Source organism: Euprymna scolopes, chromosome 26, assembly GCF_053919585.1.
Source record: "Euprymna scolopes isolate OS-2025 chromosome 26, ASM5391958v1, whole genome shotgun sequence".
Taxonomy (NCBI): Eukaryota; Metazoa; Mollusca; class Cephalopoda; order Sepiida; family Sepiolidae; genus Euprymna; species Euprymna scolopes.
In genome coordinates this window covers 71,079,824-71,103,873 of record NC_136507.1, presented here as the reverse complement: position 1 = coordinate 71,103,873, position 24,050 = coordinate 71,079,824, and the positions used below count along the sequence as shown (strand labels likewise).

General features: G+C 35.1%; 1 protein-coding gene and 1 non-coding gene across 7 annotated transcripts in view; both read left to right on the top strand.

Moving 5' to 3' along the window:
* Positions 1 to 24,050, top strand: part of LOC145248160 (anoctamin-8-like) — a 282,493-nt gene that overhangs the window by 126,812 nt on the left and 131,631 nt on the right. The gene's annotated exons all lie outside the window — the stretch shown is intronic.
* Positions 1,916 to 1,988, top strand: Trnah-aug (transfer RNA histidin (anticodon AUG)). The gene has a single exon. It is a non-coding gene; the product is annotated as a tRNA-His (tRNA).

The following is a 24,050-nucleotide window of genomic DNA, read 5'->3' as shown; positions in this document are numbered from 1 at the left end:
CCCTGTGTTTTACGATCGTTTTCATCATATTCTGTTTGTTTTTTTCTTTTCTTTTATAAAAAAAATGTTCACCCCGATCAATTTTCGTAATTTTTTGATATAATCATCTTAAAAATATGAGGAATACGTAGATACCATTGTTTTCATGTGAAATTCAGTTTTATGATTTCCAAAAATCTCGTCCCAATTCTGTAAAAGCGTCCATTTTTTTTTAATTTTTTTAATTTTTAGATTTTTAACAATAAGTTTTAGTTTGCAAGTTTGCATTATAGCTGCTTTTCTAGAACTTTCTGCCTGTGAAACTCTACTTTCAAGATGACTACAACATGGTCGTTTTCAAGTCCAACATAAACAAGTTCTTATTGAGAAGGCCCCTTAAATAATCAAATTCTACCCAGTTTCTACCATTACCAACCATTATGGTGTTGTCTCATTGATCTCTTTACATTCATTAACCCTGATCCTCAAGTGGTATTCGGCCTTGATAAGCGGTGACTTCCTTGTCAAAAAACTAGTTCAAACTGTCTACAATCACATACTGATAATTTTAAATAGTTTTTAAATTATTATTTTTTTTTTAATTTTCTTATCATTTTGTTCTATGTGTGATGTGCGGAGGGGGGGGGTCCTACTAGATGCCAGACATTCACCGCTATCTCAGATATTTCAATCAAGAGATCTTTTTAAGATTCTAATCATCCTATTAAGTGCAGCTGTTTGTATCTCCCTTGCACTTGGTTCACTGGGTATATTTGCCAGGTAGTTTTTGAAATTCTTTTATATAATAGAAGTTCGGTTGCCCCCATAATTGCTGGAATGATGGAGATCTTCCTGAGATTCCAATTTCTTTTCATAATGTGCATAAGACCTCGGTATTTCGTTATTTTTCCTATCAGCTCTGTTTAACATAGCGTCGTTGGGGACACTAACTTCTACTAAGGTTGTTCCTTTCTCTTTGTTGTCCCATATCACTATCTATGTGTACTCCTGAATGTCTCGTATTCGCAAGTAAACATGCACTGACCCACACACATGAAGTTGTTTTATTTAATTAACTAGCTGAATGTCCGGCGTTGCCCGGTCGTACAATACGATTAAACATGATATTTTAATTTATGCAGATTGTGTATGTATTATTATAGAATCAATCCTCTGTTGATTATTATATTTATTACGAGGAATAATTTGACCAGTGGACTAATTCGCAAAAATAAAAAATAAAAATATTAAAAAAAAATAAAAAAATAGTGATAATATCGTTCATCAAATTCCGTCTGTGTTTGTTTATCTATAAGAAAGAAAAAAGACTATTTTTTAAATCGGATTTTTTCGATTTTCGTTACTTATCGGATGAAATTCTGTACAAAACATACCTGATTTTGCAACTAAATCATATATTTTTTAATCAGTTTGAATGAGGAAACTGGAAGACATCCCGAGCAGTTTTTTTCACCCCTTGTGTTAATCAAAAAAAAAAAACAAAAAAAAAAACAGAAAAAACACAGAAAAAAAAAACAGCATAGTTAAAAGCAAATAAGCAAAACAAAACATTTAAGTTGAAATACTCCCGGACAACGCCGGATACATATGGCTAGTCTATACTATTAATAAAATTCTAAATATTTATTTATTTATTTATGTGTGTGTGTGTGTGTGTGTGTGTGTGCCTATATACCAATAAAAATTTCGAACGGATGCACCAAATTGAAAAATTCCTTTTTTCCCTGAAAGGTGTGAGTCCCTAGATTGTCCTTATCTATATATAATTCGTAACGAACAATGCCGAATCACACAAAATGCCCAAAATAAGGGTTTTGGGGCCGTTTCGTTTTTGTTCAAAAAATTACCTGCCCATGTCAACGGAATTTAGAACTGTCTGTATACAGTTGCGGTAACATCTTTTGGCATACGGACAGAACTTGTGGCGCAATGGATAATGCGTCTGACTATGGATCAGAAGATTCCAGGTTCGAATCCTGGTAAGTTCGTAATAATTTTAACCATCATTTTATCCAACGTTTACTCATTATCTTAGATCTTAGAATATTCCTTAGGGTATTTTTGTTTTTTCAGTGATTTTGTTTTGTGCATATAGGAATTTCCCATACTCCGAGTTCACAGGGTAAGCGTTGATGGTAAGACAATGTTGAGTGTACTTGATGTTGAGTGTACTCGATTTTTTGTTTGACTCGGCATTGTGTGTGCCGACGTGGCTCAGCCACTAGTATATAATAAGATGTATTGAATGCTTACACAAATGCAATCACAATCTCATGCAGTCATTAACTTGATTCTTTTGAGAGTAATTATTATAAAATAAGGAAACTAATGACCTGATGAGATATATGATTGAAATATGATTGCATTTGCATAGCCATTTACATTCTTCTTCTTCTTTTTTTTTACTTGAGGATCACCACTTATCAAGGCCCGAAGACCACTCTAGGATGGTTAATGAACGTAAGGTTGTAGTATAGTAATCGTTAAGGGTGTAAATTGGGCAGAATTTAATTATTTATGGGGACGGCTCAACAAGAACTTGTTTTGGAATTGAAGGCCACCATGTTGTATTCAACCAGAAGCAGGCCAGCGGAACAGTGTTCCACCAATGGTTAGTTCTTAAAAAAAGCTTTCTTCATAGAATCTGCGCTTAGATTTAGGCACAGATAGAGTGTGGGGGAAATCGTATATAGTTGTTATAGCTAGTCGAGTGGTTTTTGTGAAAGTTTGGCAAGGAAGGGACCGTAGATTAGAGTTCTTCTTTTTCTTCTTCTATTTTTTTCTTCTTATTATTTGTACTCACTAGGAGTTTCTCTCACAGGTTATTATCAGAGATTAACCAATGGCACTCACCCTATGTGGATTAAACCAGCTTCCTCCAAAGGGGGAAGTATCATGGGACTATTGAATTCACAAGCGGTCCCCAGTTGCATGCACATCTCTTTTAGGGGAGATGTCGACGTTAGGTTATTGTAATTCATCCTCCTACGTATGCTTCGATAACCTTTGCGAATGACTTTGCATTATCGCAACAGTGGTTTACCATTGGATTTTCGCTGGTAACGATCATTGGTCTTTACTGGGATTTGAGTAGCAATAAACCTCCCAAAGGTACCAATACTCTCTGCATTCTTCTAATGGAGGTCTGGTTACTGCTGTCTCTCCTCAGTCTTTTCATTTTCCTTGGACCTTCACATTTATTTTGTGTGGTATCAGCCAGGGCTGAAGCCTTTTTTTTTTTTTTTTTTTTTTTTTTAGAGGGAGGAATACGGTTTATAAAGGTTCTTAAAGTTTCATGTGGTGTTGGTTCCACCGCTTTTGATTTATTTGATTTGATTCCAAATTCTATAGGTTTTTCAAGGCTGTTCCTGGTGCTCTTGCAATTTTTGGTATTATATTGACTCTTCATGATCCGTATCCCCGTCACTTTTCTTGCAAACTCTGTGTATTGGCTTTGTTTTTCCATCTTTGATCTTCACCCTGTAATCTGCTGGAAGATCAAAATGTACGATTTGGCAGTTTTTTTTTTTTCTTTGTTTTACTATCATTATGTCCGATTTCCTTGCTTGGATGAGTTTATTATTATTAATCTTATCATAAATAATAATAATAATAATAATAATAATAATAATAATAATAATAATAATAATAATAATAATCATTCACTAGAAGTTCTCACACAAGCCATCATCAGGGATCACTTACTTGCAATAATAACCTGGGGTTTTTCTTGGCGTCTGAGTGACAACACGTCTCCCCAGATTTCCAGTGTTCTCCACCTCTCTCAATAACCAATGCAGATGACTTCACATTATCGCAACAGCCACTTACCTTTGGCATTGGTATTACCTAGGGTTTGGGTAGAAAAAAGCCTTCCCAATTTATTGCTGGAATTTGGGTAGCAATAAGCCTTCACAAGATTCCAGTCCTCATCCAGTGGAGGTTAGGCTAGTGTTTTCTCTCCTCGGTCTTTCTATCCTCCTTGACTATTTGGTGTGATGTCAGTTGATGCCGACACATTATTATTATTATTATTATTATTATTATTATTATTATTATTATTATTATTATTATTATTATTATTAAGAAGTCCTACTAGTAGTACTCATGTATATGCTACTATTGAAATAAATACTAAAAAATCCCACCCACAAAATATTTCCTTAAATTCTTATACATTTTGATACAATGACACTTAAGAAAGAGATTTCATTTGGTATCTGCTTACCTTATTTGGTAATGTCATCATCTTCCTCGATTGACATGAATCAATAATTAAAAAAAAAAAGAAAAATGAAAGAAATATAATAAAAGTTTTACATTGAAAATTTGGCCGAAAATAACCTTCTGTTATTCCCAAGAATGCTGGAATCTTGTCACAAATTCTAAAGAGATTAGTGATAAGAATTCTTCATTATCTTCCTCGTTCCCCCGCTCCACCCTCCCCCTCTCTCTCTCTCTCTCTCTCTCTCTCTCTCTCTCTCTCTTGTACCTTGCGCTTTAATTCTTTTTCTCTTTCATTTCCCCTTTCTATCTATTTATCTTATTTTTTTTTATTTTTTATACTCTCTCTCTCTCTCTCTCTTTCTCTCTCTCTTATTCCTTTTCTGACGCTTTGTCTCGGTCACTTTCTTTCTATATCTCTTTATCTCTTATCTTCTCCGTTTCTTTTTCTTTCGTGAACTCACTCATTCTCTCTCTCTCTCTCTCTCTCTCTCTCATGCTCCAACCTCTCTCCCTCTGTTTCATGCTCCAATCTTCTCTCTCTCTCTCTCTCTCTCTCTATCTCTCTCTATCTATCTATCTATCTCGTGTTCTCATTTACTGTTTCTTTCTTTCATGAATTTATTCTCTTTTTCGTATTCTCGTGTTCTAGCCTTCTCTATTTCTCATCCCATTTCTCTATTTCTCTATTTCTTTTGGATTTTATGACTTTTTTTTATGCTTCTTTTTCTTTTTCTGCTGATCATTTTAGTTCCTGTATACCCCCGCCCCTCGGATTTGTTTATCTGGAGCAGTTTATTGTACATCACTGATTTTGCAATAAAGAGGAAAAAAAAATCAATGATTCTCGGTTGGCAGTGAAGTGATGAAAGGTTTGCTGCACTTCTGTTTTGCTTTCCATATGACTTCTCCATATTAAAGACAGATGACATCATTTGGATTTGTCAACGGACATCCAAATTTCACTCGAATGCTTTCGGATTACAAGCCGGATTAGTATTTAATGCTTGATAAAATATCTGTTTCTCTTCAAAGGCTGTGAATGGTTTTGCCATCGTGTTCATTGGCAAATGATAATGTCAATCATTAAGGTTCACATACAAGTTTCTTTTTTTCTTTTAATGACATTTGTAATTATGGAACTGGCATTTTTTAAGTTAAGGAGAAAGTGCATGAATCGACAGTATGCTTGTCTGCCATATGGATCACATTAGTTGAATGTCATGCTTTGTTATTCTCCTCCCAAATGGTCTCCACTTTTTTCCATATCTCGCATGTAACTTAGTTTTACAGCACACGTTCCTTTCTTCCTCCCCTCATATTACCTCTCTCTCTCTCTCTCTCTCTCTCTCTCTCTCTTATTATCCTCTCTCCTCTCTTTCATTCATCTCTTGAGACATTTATAAGAATGTATCTCACGAATGCTCTCTATCTTGGGTTGAGCATATTGGGAAGTGATAAGCAACTTACCATTAGCGTATGAAGCAATGCTCTTCGTGTAAACAAATTGAGCTTAGGTATTTGGACAATGTCAAAACATTGTTAATTCACTGCCCGCATAGCAACAGCTGAATAGCGCAACGGTGTCACATAGGCGGTAGAGTTTTGCGCCTGGCTTGAGGTGGTTGCTTGTCTAGCCGCACTGAGGAACTGTGAAACAGTACTGTAAGTGGATGACTATATATATATATATATATATATATATATATATATATATATATATATATATACTCGACTCGGGTCTGCCTCAGTCATCGTATGCGGGTGATTGCACGTGTGCAGACTGTCCTGGCCTGTTCTTGTCTCTGTACTTTTGCTTTCAGCGGAGAGGGTGCTAGCAGTACTGGGCAAGCTGCTTATTCCTACTTTGCCTAGGCTGGGAGAGATGGAGTGAGGGCGTACTGGCAGGTTTGATGAAGATCGGATAGTTTGGAGAAGTGCGGTATCAGGTGCAGCCGATGCCATTAGAGATCAAAGCATTGCTGCTTGGGAAACAAAAAGAGCGCGACTATGGGTGCCACTACTCAGATTTCTGCCATCAGGTGTCACATCTACAGCGGGGGTTTCAGAGATCTGATCGGACTCACATCGCACCTTCGACACGGACACTAACCAACCTCCACGTCATCGTCGAAATCGACCGACTGCCCGAGCGAGATATATAAATTTACAGCTTTTCTATTTAAATTGAATATAATTTTCAAAACAAAAATTTATTTAATTACAATATTTATATGAATTTCCTTAATCCATAGATTTTCGATGAAGGCTTATCTCCTTACAGGAAAGTCATTAGCAGAATATTAAATCTGGTTTGATATAATTTTGCTATTCAGCACATACATAGAAAATATATTAAAGATTAAATCTGTTTAAGGAATATAGAAGAAGAAAATATGTGTTGAAACAAAAAAGGATATGAGATTTTGGTATCCGAATAGAATATTAATTCTTGAATAGAATATTAAGTCTTGAATAGAATATCTAAATATACTTGACTAATTCTAGAGTTCCTGGATAAAGCTGTCTGAAGATATTGACTTCTTGACTAAAAATGCGCCAAACATTAATGTTATTATTTTTCTTTTTCCGTTGCAAAACTCAATCATGTTCTGCAAAGTTAAAATCAAAAACAATTTTCTTTCTACAAAACAACCAAACCCCCAAGAATAAATATTTGGCGAGATAAAGAATTTGAAGGATAAAAACTTTTTTTTTCAAAATTACTGGATTCGGCATTAAATAATCTGAAAAGGGTTGATATGCCGTAAAACAAAACAAATAAAGCAAACCAAATTCTAAGAATAAATATTTCATGATATAAAGAACTTGAAGCATAAAAACTTTTTTTCCAAAATTACTGAATTCGGCATTGAATAACCCAAGACGGGTTGATGTATCAATAAAACAAACAAACTACATCTAGAACATTAACAATTGTTGACGTAAAAGGTTAAAAATATTGCTTTATTTAAGTATACACAGATCCATATATAGACAGAATCTTCCATTTTGGGTGATACAAGAGTCGGTGAGCTCAGCTGGGAAGCCATTACTCACTGGGATACTTCTGGCCTTGTTTCAAATTTAAACTTAGCTTGGAAAGACATTAAGGTGCCTTGCATGATCTAATGGATAGCAAGCAATCTTGTTTAGTTTTCGATTACAAGTGAGTTTGATTTGGGCTGAACACTCCACAAAACAGATGCACTTCCATATTGAATGAGAGGTTTTACAAATGTAAGGGAATCGGTGCAAAACAGGAGACTTTGGAGTTATGGTCACATAAAAGGAATGGATGCAAGTTCTTGGTGTGGTAAGTGTAGAACAGATTTAGATTATAAAAAAGGCCAAGGAAAACATGGGAAGAATATGTACGGACGATTTTTTTTTAATCTTAATCGAGCATGTTGTCACTTGGATATAAGAACATGCTATTTGAGATTATGCCTACAGTGGTACTATGCAGGGAGTTGATGAACAAGATGTCTGTTTGCATTACCTTTAAGTTTCTGCATGTTAGTACAGTCAGGAAAGCAGGGAACCGGGAGGGAATTCCAAAGTCTAGCAGTTTGAGGGAAGAAACTAACAGAGTAGATTTCCTGGCATATAAGGATCTTTAAAGTGTAGAGGTGGGATTTTGCTGCTTGTCAGGTTTATTGAGGATATTTACGCCGAGGAGGTACAAGTGCATAGGGATGCAACATTTCAGCGATGGGACAGGGATTGGAGTTTGTTTGATAGTGCGGGACCTATTAGATTGGATACTCTTTTTTTAACCGTGTCTAAGAGCAATAGACCAGTGGCAGAAGCAACATTGATGTGGCAGCAATACTCCATGCATTGGCGAATGGTAGCTTTGTAAAAATACTGGATACTGGCAAGTGTGAGTAGTTTAATAATAAAGAGGTAGAGGAAGCCCACCTTTTTTTTTTTTTTTGCAGCAGCAGCCTTGGCAATATTTTCAACGTATCTGTTCTATTTGAGAAAAAAGACCTGACTAGAGGTTTTGAAATTAGTTTCTAAAAGCCGTCCAACACATGCCAGCACATAAAACGGAAATTAAACTGATGATGATTGTTGTTTTTAGTCTTGAGCATCATTCATAATGATTTTGTCGGCATTCGTTTTGTCAATATATGATCTATGATATAAATCTTACCTGTCTGTTTTAATGCATGTATGTATGTATGTATGACTGCCTACAACTTTCGACAGAGGCAATGGATTTTCACAAGATCAGTATCGTTTTGAAGCTCGACCCTTCGGACGACAAATATCGAAAAATTGGCTAAAAACATTAATTCCTTCACCCTCAGCTCGGCACTTGTGAGAGATCGCTTTTTTCATTGATATTTTTTAAAGTCATCCCCTCTTTTCGATTGACTAGCCTTAATGAAAACCTACATCACTTCCGATTTGGCGATGGACGCAACAACAAAGACGTCACTTTTTTTTTTTTCACGTTTTTTTTACTCCTTCACGGTACAAGTTCGAGCCTGCCTGCCTACTACCACTTTTTGTTTTTTTGCTCAACACACACCTCTAAACACCTGGGCAACGCCGGGCACCCAGGCTAGTTCTTTCTGAAAGGACATCGGGCACCTACGGGAGGGACCATATGACGGTTGCGAACGTCCCTAAAGTGAAAGTGTTTCTGTGGAACGAACTGGATTCAAACTTGGCACACCCAGATTATCAGTTTGTGTTGTTAGCCACATAACCACCATCACTTCCATGATGATGAAGATGACATCTCTCCTCTTTTTTTCCTTCCATTTTCTCTAATTTCTTCTCACGGGGTGCCTTCAGTAAATAAGTTTCCAGACTTTTTGTACAAGCATTTAAAATTGTCAAAGACTATTGAAAATTCAATACGTTATTGCTATACATCTTATGAGATGACTGATGAATTTTTATGATTTCAGGTTCAAATGAACAGTTACAAAAAAACTTTTTTACAAAAATTCCTGTTGCGCCCCCAGGGACTCAAAAGAGGTAAAAAAAAAAAATGGCTCCAAATAGCCAAAAATGACACTTTTTGACCCATAACTTTTGATCCATCCATTAGTTTTTTAAAACTTGGCCAAAATGTGGATCCCATAGTTCTGAATATAAATCCAGTATGGGTAACCTTGGCAAAATTCTGGTTCGTGTCCCCGGGGACTTTCAGCGCTAAAAACGCCTCTTTTTGTGTTTTTTTTTTCATATTTCTCAACAAAAACTTGATATGACATTTTTTTTTATTATTATATTTTCACCCCAAACAAGGCACATTGCCACTTTGGTGTAAGGGGCAACTATCAGGGACATAAGCTACTGGAATATTATGTAGGGAGTTGGGCAGCAAGATGTCGGTTCACGTTACACTTGAACTTTTGCATGTCAGTACAGTTGGGGAAGCAGGGACCCAGAATGGAATTCCAAAGTCTAGCGGTTTCTAGGGAAGAAACTATTGGAGTAGAAAGCTTTCTTACACCTAGGGATCTCTACTGTGAAGGGGTGGGATTTAGCTGCTTGTCGGGTTTGTCGAGAATATTTACGTTGTGGGGGCACAAATGCTTGCAATTTGTCAGAGCATTCACCATTAAAATACTTGTGGAACAGGCAGAGGTATACAACATTTCGTTGGTGGGACAGAGGCTGAAGCTTATATGACAGTTCAGGACCTAGTTAGAGACTCTCTTTTGGACCTTGTCTAGGAGCGAGAGACTAGCAACAGATGCGCCAGCCCAAATATGACAACAATACTCCATACATGGGTGAATGGTGGCCTTATAGAGATACAGGATACTTTCAGGCGTTAGTAGCTTTCTAGCATGGTAGAGAGAGCCTACTTTGCTCGCAGTGGTCCTGGCAATGCTCTCAATTTAATTGTTCCAACTCATGTTTCCTGTGAACGTTAGGCCGAAGAGTTTAAAAGAAGTACTTTCAGATAATGAATCTTTGGCCATTGCTATTGGTGGTAGAGAAGGTTTCTTGTAATCATTGAAGGAAACAAGTTTAGTCTTGGCAGCATTGAATGTGACCATCCATTTTTGTCCCCATTCCACTATAGATTGGAGGTCATCCTCTAGTGTTTCTGACTATATTGTGGTTTTTCACGGTGGTCAACTCAAATATACATGTGTTAAGGCCTGAAACTGTCCTGTTATCCATTTACACTGGGATTTGGCATCCCCAGGGGCTCAAAAGAGGTCAAAAATGTCTCAAAATGGCCAAAAATGACACATTTTGCTCCATAGCGTTTGATCTATCCATTAGATTTTCCTTAAACTTGGCCAAAATGTGGAGGCCATTGTTCTTAATATAAATTCAGTATTCTGGTTCGCATCCCTCTGGGACTTATAGGGCTAAAAAAACATGCCTTTTTGGAGCTCTTTTTTCATATTACTCAAGAACTTGATATGTATGTCTATATAGTAGTTTTTCATGGTGCTGAATTTAAATATACATGTCTTAAGGTGTGAAACTGCATCGTTTATCGATTTTCACTGGGATTTAGTTTCCCAGGAGCTCAAAAGGGATCACAAATGCCCCAAAATTGCAAAAAATGACACTTTTTACCACATAACTTTTGCCCCATCCATTTCTTCACTATTTTTTGTGGCTTCATCTCACATGCAGCAGAAGAGGGGGACCACACATTTTGTGCTCAAAAAGTTTTTACACACTTTTAAAATTTAAATTTGTAAATATATATAAGAAAATGTTTAAAGTAGTTTTTAATTTTTTTCTAATATGTAATGTATTTCTTAGCAGACATGTTAATCGAGTGTCCGATTATTGCATACAGTTTACTTATTCCTATATATATATATATATGTAAAATGAACTCATTTTCCCCTCTGATTTTTACCTTAATAGGATTAAAAATCAAGATATTTCATGCAAATGTAATATGTACAAACTGCAGCACAATATCTGAGGTGTGTTATAGGTATATTACCTCTCCACTTCCTCGATAATCGTAGATTTCTATATTTTTTCTGTTGAGAGTTAACTGCTACAATCGGTTAAAATCAATGGAAGTAGTAAAAGCTTTTCTCTCTAATAAATTCCTCCTTCCCCTGCCACCACTTACACCGTTGCGGAATCGTTCACAAGGGACAGTTATGAAGGAATACCAGTTTGGGTTTTCTTTACTTCATAGTTGCTTAAAAAAACTGGAATGGAATTTTAATGTTTCAACCTTTTTTTTAACTGGGTAAAACGCACCATAGACTTAACTGAACCGAAGGGTTATTTATGCCATTTTTTTTCATTTTATTTCGTTTTGTAATTGATTAAAAAAATTGAATGGAATTTTAGCATTCTTTTGTTTTTCAAATTTTTTTCTTTTACGCTTGACGCAGTTTTTTTTTTTTTTTGCTGTTTTTATAAAGAAGTTTAACATAGTTTTTTATATTTAAACAGGGTTATTACTTCGCTTAATCTTTACTTGAACCCCCCCCCTTACACACACACCTCCAAACAACCGGGCGAAGCCGGGTACCCCTGCTAGTAAAGCCCAGCTATGGTAATTACTGTATTAGCTTATATATTTAATTTATCACATATGAAATTAATACAGTACTATGGCAATGGTTACATTACAACAAAAAAGGATTAATAGCGTAAACAACAAATTTAGGCATGAAACCCTAAGGAATTTGGGGGTGGAGATGGCGAGGGTCTTTCTTATTGTCTACAAAAGATTGGGAGTACTCTTAGTGGACTCTTAGTGGACACCTTTCGCCACAATACCGCATTCACACTGTTGTTGGTTTAAGAACCCCGAAACGTTTTAAATTAAATGTGTAACAATAATGTACATGTGTGCGTGTAATTTATTATTATTATTATTAGTAGTAGTAGTAGTAGTAGTAGTAGTAGTAGTAGTAGTAGTAATAGTAAAATAAATATGGGATGCAAAACAGTATTTTATTATTGCAATCATTTGAGAATAGAAATTTGTAAATTTATTTATTTATTTATTTGTGGACTGTTATCGTCATTTTCATAGTTGTTGTTTCACAACGTTTCGGCCAACTAATCTTCGGGGCGGCGTAACGCAGTAGATAGAGGCGTTGAATCTCTACGGTTCAAGAGGAGCATTGATCGAGAATGATCCCAAGAAAGACAAATACGAAAGCTAGTCTTTTTGGCAAGTCGCAAAGTGAAAACTGAGAACAGATATTACACTGTGATCTTATATATTTAATTTATTACGCATGAAATTAATACAGTACTATCGCAATGATTACATTACAACAATAAAGGATAATTAACGTAAACAACAAATTTAGGCATGGAGTTCTAAAACTGTATTGGCTTAGCCAACCATATTATAGTAACGTTTTCTTAATACAGGGTGGCCCACTTAAAAGTAGCCCATAAAATGGAGGAGGAACATTCTTTTATTGTTTAAATTATCTGTAGTATTGTTTAAATTATCTGTAGTATTGTTTAAATTATCTGTAGTATTGTTTAAATTATCTGTAGTATTGTCTAAATTATCTGTAGTATTGTATCTAGAAAATTGACTGTATAATAATATTTACGAAATCTGCATGAATTAAAATATTATATTTAAGCGTATTTTACGACCGGGCGTTCCTGCTAGTTTAGATAGATACTTTTGCAGTTTTAACAAAAGAGTTACAATAATTTCAGGGCCTTCGGGACAAGATCGAAGTGTAGTATCTGTTCTTCAGATGCCCTTGTGCCTAATTTGCTCGGTGGGGGAGCAAATAAATACCATCTGTTCTTCAGATGCTGCAGGGCTGCACTTCTATTTCTTGTTCTCTTTCGGTGGAGGAGAAATCCTTCACGACTGAGACAATTTTTATTTTTGTACCTTTTCTCCACGTTAAAAAACGACCCTGGTGTCTAACTCTGTCCAGTGGGGAGGCATAGTAAATAGGTACAATAATTTCAGGGCGTTTCCGTTTATGCTGAACATTCACAGAATGCCAACATGAATATATTGCATATGAAACATTGAAACAGTCCGCTGTGGAATTTCCACTGGTCCCGCTAGTTCTTCTTCTTCTTCTTCTTCTTCTTATTATTATTATTATTATTATTATTATTATTATTATTGAAGAGAAAAAAATATTTCTCTGCAGAAGTAATATAATGAAATCGGATCTTCCCGATCAATGGATTCCTCCTCTTAAAATTGAGCAAGTGTTTTTCGTAATTGATCCGTGCTGAATCTGTGTATTGTGAAGAATATGAAAGAACTCAATATTTGTATTTTGCTATTTGAATCCAGCAATTAAAACATGAAATGTATGTTCTGATATTATCGAGTCGTTGGGGGAAGGGGCGGGTAGTCATTATTCCTTTTCTCTTTGGAGAGCTTTATATCCTCCCCTCTCACTCTCCCTCCCTTTTCAGACATCCATTAAAATAGAATTTTTTTCATTCAAACCAAACCAAAATGAAATGGACGCAATTTGAAATGATAATAAATATAAACTATAAAATATCAATAATAAAAATGCAATTTTTTTTTATTAATATGCTTTTAAGTAGTTGAATAAAAAAAAGATTGCATTTCTATTACATTTTTTTTTTTATTATATATCATAATCTTTTCAAGGAGAAAAAAAGATTTTGATATTCAGTTCAAATGACTTTCATATTTTTATTTTCCTATCGAAAAGAACATTTTTTTAAAATTATTTTTATTAAAAAAGAAAACGGAAAATTCATTTTCTCCCTTTTAATATCGTCTGCAATCAACATTTTTTTGTAAATCTTATATTTATTAGATAATAATGTTTGAGAAGATATTAAATATAAAGAAGAAAATTATGTAAATTTTATCTCGTTATCTTGTTTTTAATACCATAATTTTTATTAAACAACAAAAAAAAAGAAACAACCAAGTTACAAGATTTCATTTTTATTTAATTTGACTTTCATTGAAATTGCTTCCATTTTAAAAATCTATCTATCTATCTATCTATCTATCTATGTAACGTTACCAACACGTTGTAGCCTCAGTCACAAATTAGACAAAGAATAGGAAAGACCTTCAACTTCTTTTTTTTTTTTTTCGTAACAACGACCTTTATTTCTGCATTCTCTCACCATATTGTCTTCTCGAACGTACTCTCTCATTTTTATAGCCTTTTTCCTTACCGTGACGTCAGTTCGCTCACGGCTCTGTATTTGCATATAGCCGTCTGTGCTATGTTACGTCTATCTATCTATCTATCTATCTCTATCTCTCTCTCTCTCTCTCTCTCTCTCTCTCTCTATATATATATATATATATATATATATATATATATATATATATATATATATATATATATATCGAGTTTTATCTATCAATCTATCTATCTTAATTTCTACCTATTCTTCATCATGCTTATATGCTAATAACCTTAATCACGTAGCTACAGGTTAAAGTGACGTCATACGACTAGAGCAAAATAAATCGTTCATTCTGATTGGCCAGTAAAATGAGAGCAGTTCAAACAGAAATAAGACAAAATAATCAAGAATTTTTAAAGAATTTTGTTAGTAAAAAATATTATTTTTTTTTTTACCATATTTCTTGCCAGTAAATAAAATAATTTTTATTAAACGTAGCATCATTTCTGTTGGACGTTTGTCCTTCAGAACGACGAGGATCAATCTAAACATCCTGCAAGGATGATGGATAACATATACTGAAGTGTGAAGCAGGAGTATCGCAATCTCTAACCACTCCTCTCCTGATCCAGCACTACTTGATTCCAGGGGCAAGGAGAAGTCCATGACGACTGGAAACAATGTCGAGATAAGGAGAGAGCACATACAGCACCTGGTAATCCAAAATAATCACCCATTTAAATACTGACCAGTCTCAACGATGCTTAACTTTGGTGATCTTTTGAGAACTAGTGTGTCAACGTAATTATGTCGTATATACAGAGTGATCTAAAAGTAGGTGGACAGTAAAAAATCAGAATCGGAAAACGGAAAACTCAGAACTTTTGTGGGTATATGCATAAACCTATTCAAAATGCTGTCCACCTACTTTTGGCTCACCCTGTATACATTTCTGTTAGATTTGTAGGGAAGAGAGATGCGATTCAAACGAACATCAAAAGTCTACTGGTTCGAATAACCAATCTCTTTCTTTCTTCAGTTTGTTCAAATATGCTCTCCTCTTCATTTTCAAAAGCAAGTAGAGTTTTCACAGGAGCGTGTTTAATGGGTCGTGTTCATTGTTATGGTTCACTTTCTCCTAGTGATGTTACCTATAATAGCAACACTAAACTTGCTACTCCACCAGACTAGATCAATTCTTGTCCTAGAAACTGGTAAGACCAAGAAATAACAAGCAATATTACTAGGGCTATGACATTTGATTGATTCTCAGGTATATATCCATTGATATCTTATATGTTTTTATATAAAGTGATGTGTTTAACTGTCTCGGATATATACTGAAGAGTCAAAACAATGAAAAGAATATGCTGTTGTCACAGCCCCAGCAATTACTCAGTTAAGCTGGTTACTTGAGGAGAGGAAAATTAACGTTATTTACTTCTTTATTAACTGAACGTTTGAGAGGTAAAGAAGAATTTAATGGAAGACTCGAATTTCATACGGAGATCAAATGTTAGGCCACTGAAGTGTCTCTATAATTTCATAGACTTTTATTTAAAGTAAAATGAAATATATATATATATATATATATATATATATATGATGATGATTGCAACGTCTTGTCAGACGAGTGCCACTCCCTCAGACATTTAAAATCCATGAGCCCAAATACCTGAGAGAGTATCTATACAAAGATGATGTTACAGAGTCTTAGCTTTGTACAACAGCTAAGTCTCTCTCTCGGTTCAAAATGTTGAGATCCAGCAACAAGCAAGAGCAAGATAGCCAGCAACAAATTAAACTGCAGACCAGCTTAATGCGGGTACTGGTCTTCCGCTTTATGGTTTTTTTAAATCAGAGATTTGCTTCTCCTAGAAAGGTTGCCTTCACCATGGCTTACGGGAGCCCTCTCCACCCCAATACACACATACACACACACACACAAATATACACAGTGCTAGTTGGCCGTTGACCCAGAAAAAGAGTTCATTCGCCCTTTGGAAGGTCTTGTTTTTAATCCTTCAGGGAGACTAGCCGCCCTCCTCACCAAACAAGTCTGGTGGGGGAACCAGTTTAGTCGCCGGTGACCCGACCATGAGGCAGGTAGTACTGGGTTACATGGTACCAGTAGCATATGACATGACCTGATATATATATATATATATATATATATATATATGTCAGGTCATGTCATATGCTACATATGACAGCCCCTTTAAGAAATCTGTTTCTTATCGTTGAGCACTTTCAGTTGAATTAAAAAAGTCGGTCAATTTAGCTCTTATGCGTAGATCATCGTATAACGATTTGATCACTGTCTGTCTGACGTAATGAACATTTAAATTAAAATGTTTAAAATTCAACGCTATTTCACACGGTTAATGGGAGCCGAATGGATACGGCCTCCGCTAATCGAGCCAGAGATGTCTCGTGTCGCGGGGTTCGAATCGTTCGACTGGTAGTAATCGTGACACCCTGCACTGAAGAATCCCGAAAGGATGAAACACTAGTGTCTGTAGGTATTTAATTATTATAGTAAAAAAATAATTATATATATATATATATATATATATATATATATATATATATATATATATATATATATATAAACTGATTCTCTCTGTCCACTTGCTTTCCTGTCAATTTTGGTGCTTTCATTACCTGTTATGTTATTAACTTAAAAAATATTTCATTACCTGTTATGTTATTAACTTAAAAAATATTTCATTACCTGTTATGTTATTAACTTAAAAAATATTTCATTACCTGTTATGTTATTAACTTAAAAAATAGTTCATTACCTGTTATGTTATTAACTTAAAAAATATTTCATTACCTGTTATGTTATTAACTTAAAAAATAGTTCATTACCTGTTATGTTATTAACTTAAAAAATATGAAACTTGTTAGAACTGATTCCCGTTTCCTTTAAAGATGGAGTTTGAAATCCACCATAACTTCAATCGTGTAAGTTCTATGTTTCACGCAGGAAATCCGTGCATCAAGCTGGTCCGTGCTGCTCGACTGAGTTTAAAAGTCTCCCCCCCCCTTTGTATAAGTGTTGTGGACTGTCAAGGGTTCAGAAATATGATGTGTTAGGTAATGATTTCATCAACAGAAGAAAGACACAACTCAGTATTTAGTGAAAACAACATATATCAAACAGAAAAGCAAATACAATAAATACGGAGAAGTGGTTATACGTCAGTCCGACTACCAAGTGTGTATGACTTACGCATAATACCACCATCCATCCATGGAGTGCCAACCTGATAGTTCTTGCTCTATCAACCAAACTCCAACCCGTGTCCCATCAACGAAATGTTGCATCCCTGTGTCTATTTTACCAGTATTTTAATGGAAGGTGCTCCAAGTCCTTGCACCCCCTGGACATAAATACCCCCGACAAACCCTACCTCTACACAGTAGAGATCCCTAGATGCCGGAAAGCCTTTTACTCTAATAGTTTCTTCCCTCGAATGGCTAGACTTTGGAATTCCCTCGCAAGTTCCTGCTTCCATGGTTCTACTGACGTTCAAAAGTGTAAATGTAATGTGAATAGACATCTTGCTCATCTCCTTGGAGAGTTCCTTGTAAACATGGTCCCAAATAGTAACCCACTGTGGTTCAAACAGGCAAATGCTAAATGCAGCACACTGCTGCTAAAAACTCGCTACTCCAAATCTCGACGCTCTGCTATCAAAAACTCTAAATCTCAACACTTACCCATTTGAACATTTTTTTTTTTTTTGCTTGGAAGTCATCACTTATCAAGGCCTGAAGGCCACTCAAGGATAATAGTTAATGAATGTAAGGTGGTAGTGTAGTAATCGTTAATGGTGTAAATTGGGTAGAATTTCATTATTTATGGGGATGGCTCAACAAGAACTTGTTTACATTGGATTTGAAGGCTATCATGTTGTATTCAACCGAGAAGCAGGCCAGTGGAACAATGTTCCACCGACGTGCAGTTCCGAGAAAGAAGCTTTCTTCATGGAATTTGCGTTTAGATTTAGGCCCAGTTAGAGAGTGGGGGAAATCGTATATAGTGGTTATAGTTAGTTGAGTGTTTTGTTTGTGGAAGTTTGGCAAGGGGGAACCATAGATTGGAACTCAGACGAGCACTTGCCATGCAAATAACGACAGAGCAGAGACAGGTTCGTAACTTCTCTTCTGTGGGAAAGAGGTTGCAGGGAAGAGAAAAGGGCATCACCTACTGGATACTTGACTAACAATGACTTTATATTCATGTAAAATTATTGTTATACTAGCAGGCCGCCCGGCGTTGCCTGGTCGTAAAATACACTTAAATATGACATTTTAATTTATGCAGATTTCGTTTTTATTATATAAGACAATTCTCTATTGATTATTATATTGTACTCAATATATATTTCAAAAGTTTGATTTCAAAAGTTATTAAAAAATATGACTTCGGTGCCATTAGCTAGAATCAAAATGAACACATTTAGCTCTCCAGTGTTATTCGCTACCATCTGATCTAAGTCCACATGCGTATCAAAACTTTATAAATTAACCGACTTAAATGTATGAATGTATATTTGCGCATGCATAAAGAATACACATTAGTTCGACTTAGGTTTGCTAAGGTCGAATTTTTTATTTTTTATTATTTTAGCAGCTTTTTATTTTTTTAGTTAAAAACTAAATTGAATTTGTTCCACAGGTCCGAATAGCACATATATCAAGTTTGAAGCTTGTAGACCCAAAATTGACAAAGTAGTTTGGTAGAAACCGTTCTGAACACACACACACGCACACACACACACACACACACACACACACACACACACACACACACAGAGGCAAGGTCTCTTTTATATATCTTTATCTCTATCTCTACTATTATATAAAAGGAACTTTGTGTGTCTGTGTATCTGTGTGTCTCTGAGTTCGTTCCCTATAGACTCAAAAACGGCTGGATCAAATTTTATGAAATTTCACACGAAGGTACTTTATGTGCCTGGCAGTGTCCTCAGATATGTTTTATATTGGAATATCTAGAATAAGTATCGAAATATCAAAATAATCCGATGAAAGAAATAACAAGCGATTTTGACCAAAGTTAACATCTTATACAGCCTAACATCATAAGTGCATTTGAGAAGTTTTATTAACACACAAGCCGAAAGGCCCAATATATTAAATCAACAGTAGGTTGTTTGATATGACAGAGAAACATTTGAAATGAATGTTTCTGTTTAAAACACAAATTCACAATGATACTTGACTTTTTCATTTTAAATTTAAATTAAAGCCATTATCACTGCACAAGCAGTAAGGCCAGGCATATAAAATCAACAGTAGATTTTTTCATATGACAAGAGCGCGTTCAAAATGAATGTTTCTGTTTAGAGCATAATTGAACCATGATACTTGACTTTTGCATTCTAAACTTTAATGCAAGCCATTGTATATAAAAATAATTTCATAAAATCAAGAGTAGGTTCTCTACAGTGCAATGTAGACTACAGTATATTGTAAACTTAGTCACTGCGAGAGACATGTGAAGCTTACTCCAGGTGCATCGTGATGGGTCCCCAATTACAGCAAGCAAGCAATCGATTTTGATGACAATAAAAATATAGGAGTGTGAAACATTCATTGATCATTATTCAATCCCGAGCAACGTCGGGTCACCCCACTAATATATATATATATATATATATATATATATATATATATATATACTTTGAGAGAAAGAGATGAATGTTCTGTTATTAATCACTATTTTCTTAATTTGTCATTTACAAACCTGCTTATGTCTTAAGTTAGCACTTACTAACTGGTGACCCTTCTCTCAATATATCATTTTTATTTTAATAGGAATGCACACCCATTTAATATCCTCAATTTCCCTCCTTCGCCATTTATAATTACAGTTTATCACTTATATTGTCAGCATGGTTCTTGGTAAAATCCCAAAGATGCAAATGCCGTTTCAAAATAAACCAAGGCCAGGAGCGAAGCCACAGACTAAATAAAAAATGAAATTTCCAGTTCCACCTCGCTTTTCAGTCAAACATTTGCAAATAATATTCGGCAACTATAGAAATATGCACATATTAAGAAGATTGTTGTAATATGAAGAAGGAAAATATATTTAAAAAAAAAAAAAAAGTTTTTGTGCCTGTAACTAAAATTACGTCATAGTTCCCAAAGATATTTTTTTTTATTCTCACATATTTTTCTGAATTACATTTATTTTCATTTTTCTTTTCATCTTCTAGACTCATGCTGAGTTCAGACGTTTCGTGAATGACTTCTATTTGAATATTGAGAAGAAATTAACACATATATTGGCATTCTGGGCGCATATTTCGATTAATCTATCTATTTAGCTATCTATTTATATGTTTAAATTTACCTAACTATCTATCTATCTATCTATCTATCTATCTATCTATCTATTTCTATGTTCAAATAGCTACAGCCACTGTCAACAATTTCCCCCACTCTCTATCTGTGCCTAAATCTAAACACAGATTCCACGAACAAAGCCTCTTTCCTAGAACTGTCCGCCTGTGGAACACTGTTCTACTGGCTTGCTTCCCAGCCGTTTACAATATGGCAACCTTCAAGTCCAATGTAAACAAGTCCTTGTTGAGCCGTTCCCTTAAATAATCCAAATTCTATCCAATCTACACCATTAACTACACCATTATAGATTACTACACTACCACCTTACATTCATCGACCCTTATCCTCGAATTGCCTTTGTGCCTTGATAAGTGGTTACACACATGACCTGAGAGCAACAGGGAAAGACGCATCCTAAACATGACCAGACAAAGACAGAGTACCACATGTTCGACACGGCAGAGTCTTGTTAAGCACATTGGAGTACGAGAAGGCTTTTGAACAGGAAACAATGCGTTATACTGGAAGTACCTGTAAATAAATGTCTTTTATTGTCTTTATTTCCTTGCGACTGTCTGCATACAACGTGTGGGTCCCGATTGTTGGCATGTAACGACTATGTTACATACACAGAAGTTAAACTTTCCTAACTAACAAGCAGCAGCAGCTATAATGTGTATGTTTGTTTGAAGGCAGCAGTAACCATAAATGCTGGCTGCTGCTGGCTGCTAGTGGCTGCTGCTGGCTGCTAGTGGCTGCTGCTGGCTGCTGCTGTTGCTTTATCACCTAATGTCAAAGTTAAGAAATTTTATATTTAATATTATATTAGGCCGATGCAAAAGGTTTTGCTAATTTCAAATTTTATCTTGAAAATGAAAAACTGTTTTTGAAAATCTTTATTCATAACAACCTTTGCTCTCCATAACTTGATTCCATCTGTCTACGAGCTCATAAATGCCTCGCTTGTAAATTTTTGGGGGTTTTGATGTGAAATATGAATCTAACTCCTGTTCAATATCATCTCTAAATGTTCAATATCCATCTTAACAGATTTGTAATCGTTGAAATACGGGATAATTGTTAAGAATTAGATCAGGAGAATATGGAGATGGAGCAAGATTTCCCAGCCAAATCGGTCCTGGATATGACTTTCAACTATATCCGATGGTGAGGCTTCAGCATGAGGGCTTTGGGGAGTGTGGAGCCACCCTTTAATTGGCATTGCTCCCAGGTCCATTCTGACCTGGAGTGGTAGTACCTGTTAGGGTCCCAACTATGGGTTAAATAGAAACCGACTTGAAAAAAATATATATTCTATTAAAAAAAATGTTTTCAAAATCACTGGATTTGGCATTAAATAACCTGAAACGGGTTGATATGCCGTAAAACAAAAACAACCAACCTAGCCAAATTATCCTAGGAGGCCATTGGTCAGTGCTGCTGTGTGAAGACAAGCATCATCAAACTGGAAGAAATAGTTTTTGTGTCAACATGGGTGAGAATATTGCAAAAAATGTATAAATGATGCTTTGATAATCTGAAAAAAAAAAAGTTATAAATTAATCATGTTGATATGTTTAAATAATAACAATATACACGAAATAAATTAAAATGGTTTAAATTTCCCCTTTTTAAAAACCGGCAAAACTTTTGTACCAACAGTTTGTTCCGAGAAACAAAAGGAAAAAGTTTGATTTTTTTTTTTTTTCTTTTTATAATTTTCTTAGTTTATTCAATCTAGGGATGGGGCATCATCCTGGATGACATTCAACTGCTATCTCAGATATTCCAACCAGAAGACTTCAAAAAAAAAAAAAAAAAAGACTTCCTCACTAAATTCTCTCAGGATACCTTTGGTCAATAAGGACGAGCATTATCATGATGGAAGATGACTCCTTTTTCTGTTGACTAAAGAAGGTAGTTTTCGGGTCAACATGGGTGAGAATATTGCAGAAAAATATCAATGATGCTTTAACAATGTGCAATAAAATATTATAAATTAATCATTGTGATATTACAATATGCATAAAATAGATTACAGTGGTTTAAAATGCCCTTCCTACAACTACAAGCCGATAGAAACTTTTGCACCCATCGTGTATATATATATATATATATATATATATATATATATATATATATATATAAAGATGGTCTCGTATCTGATGATGTTCTATGTTCTTCCATATCTTGCGAAGATGGCCGTGATCATGCAATTGTTCTGTGGGTTTGGAGATGGCTTGTTAGACTTTGAAGTATTTCCCGCATGTTGGACATCTGTGGGATGAATCTGTAGTAGAGGTGATGACTGCTCTGTCTTTTCTAATGTCACGTTTCCTCTTGCGTTCTTCATTGCGTAAGGATTCAGCAATTGTAGCTCCTTTCTGAGTTGCGGCATGCCAGGAACATCTGTCTTGAGTTAGTTTTTCCCATGAGTTAGAATGCAAACCGAACTGTAGTATCTACATAATCATTAGCTGAAATGAATAGATAAAGATTGACTGAGATTGATAGATAGGGGTGAACTAATGTAGATGGATTAGATAGACATGAATTGAGTTGAAGTAGATGGTTAAGAATCGACTGAGGTTGGAACACGGAAAGATTTCCAAAGAATGGAAAGACAAGGGAAAATCTTGCTGAACAAATGCAGATTCTACGAAGAGGAAGAATTACGTTTTCTACAGATTTGGTCAGTTGGAAAATAGCACTTAGCATTTGACGTTAATCCAAAAACAAAAGTGAAAAATCAATTTTTATTTGCGAAGATGGGTTGCGGGATGACGCGCCGATTCTGCGAAGAACGATTCTTGTGTCTAGCTGAGGCATTCAAGTTAAATTGGTAAATTCCAACAATCGCTACTTAATTAATAAAACCAAGAATTAAATTAGTTTGGCTTGTCTGTTTTTTGTATTATACGATCTTGAAATACAACACACACACACAAACACACCTATATATATATATATATATATATATATATATATATATATATATATATACTAGCAAGACGCCCAGCATTAACCAGTCGTAAAATACGTATAAATATTATATTTTAATTCATACAAAAACTGAGTCATGTGCATGCGAGTGTTATGTTTTTTCTAAACAATTCACTTCTTGTAAGTAAAAAAAAAAATACTCGAGCTGAGATCGAAACCAAAACTCAAAGACAGTGAGTCAGGTACGATAACCATTAGGCTAGCTTTACATGATCATTAAAAAGTGTTTTCAAACCTACTTATTCTCAACATAAGGAATCTGTCATGTGAACGATTCAGGCATGCACATTCGTGAAAGAGTTGACAATCAGATAAAAATCCGATGATCCCTCCTCCACGTACTAATT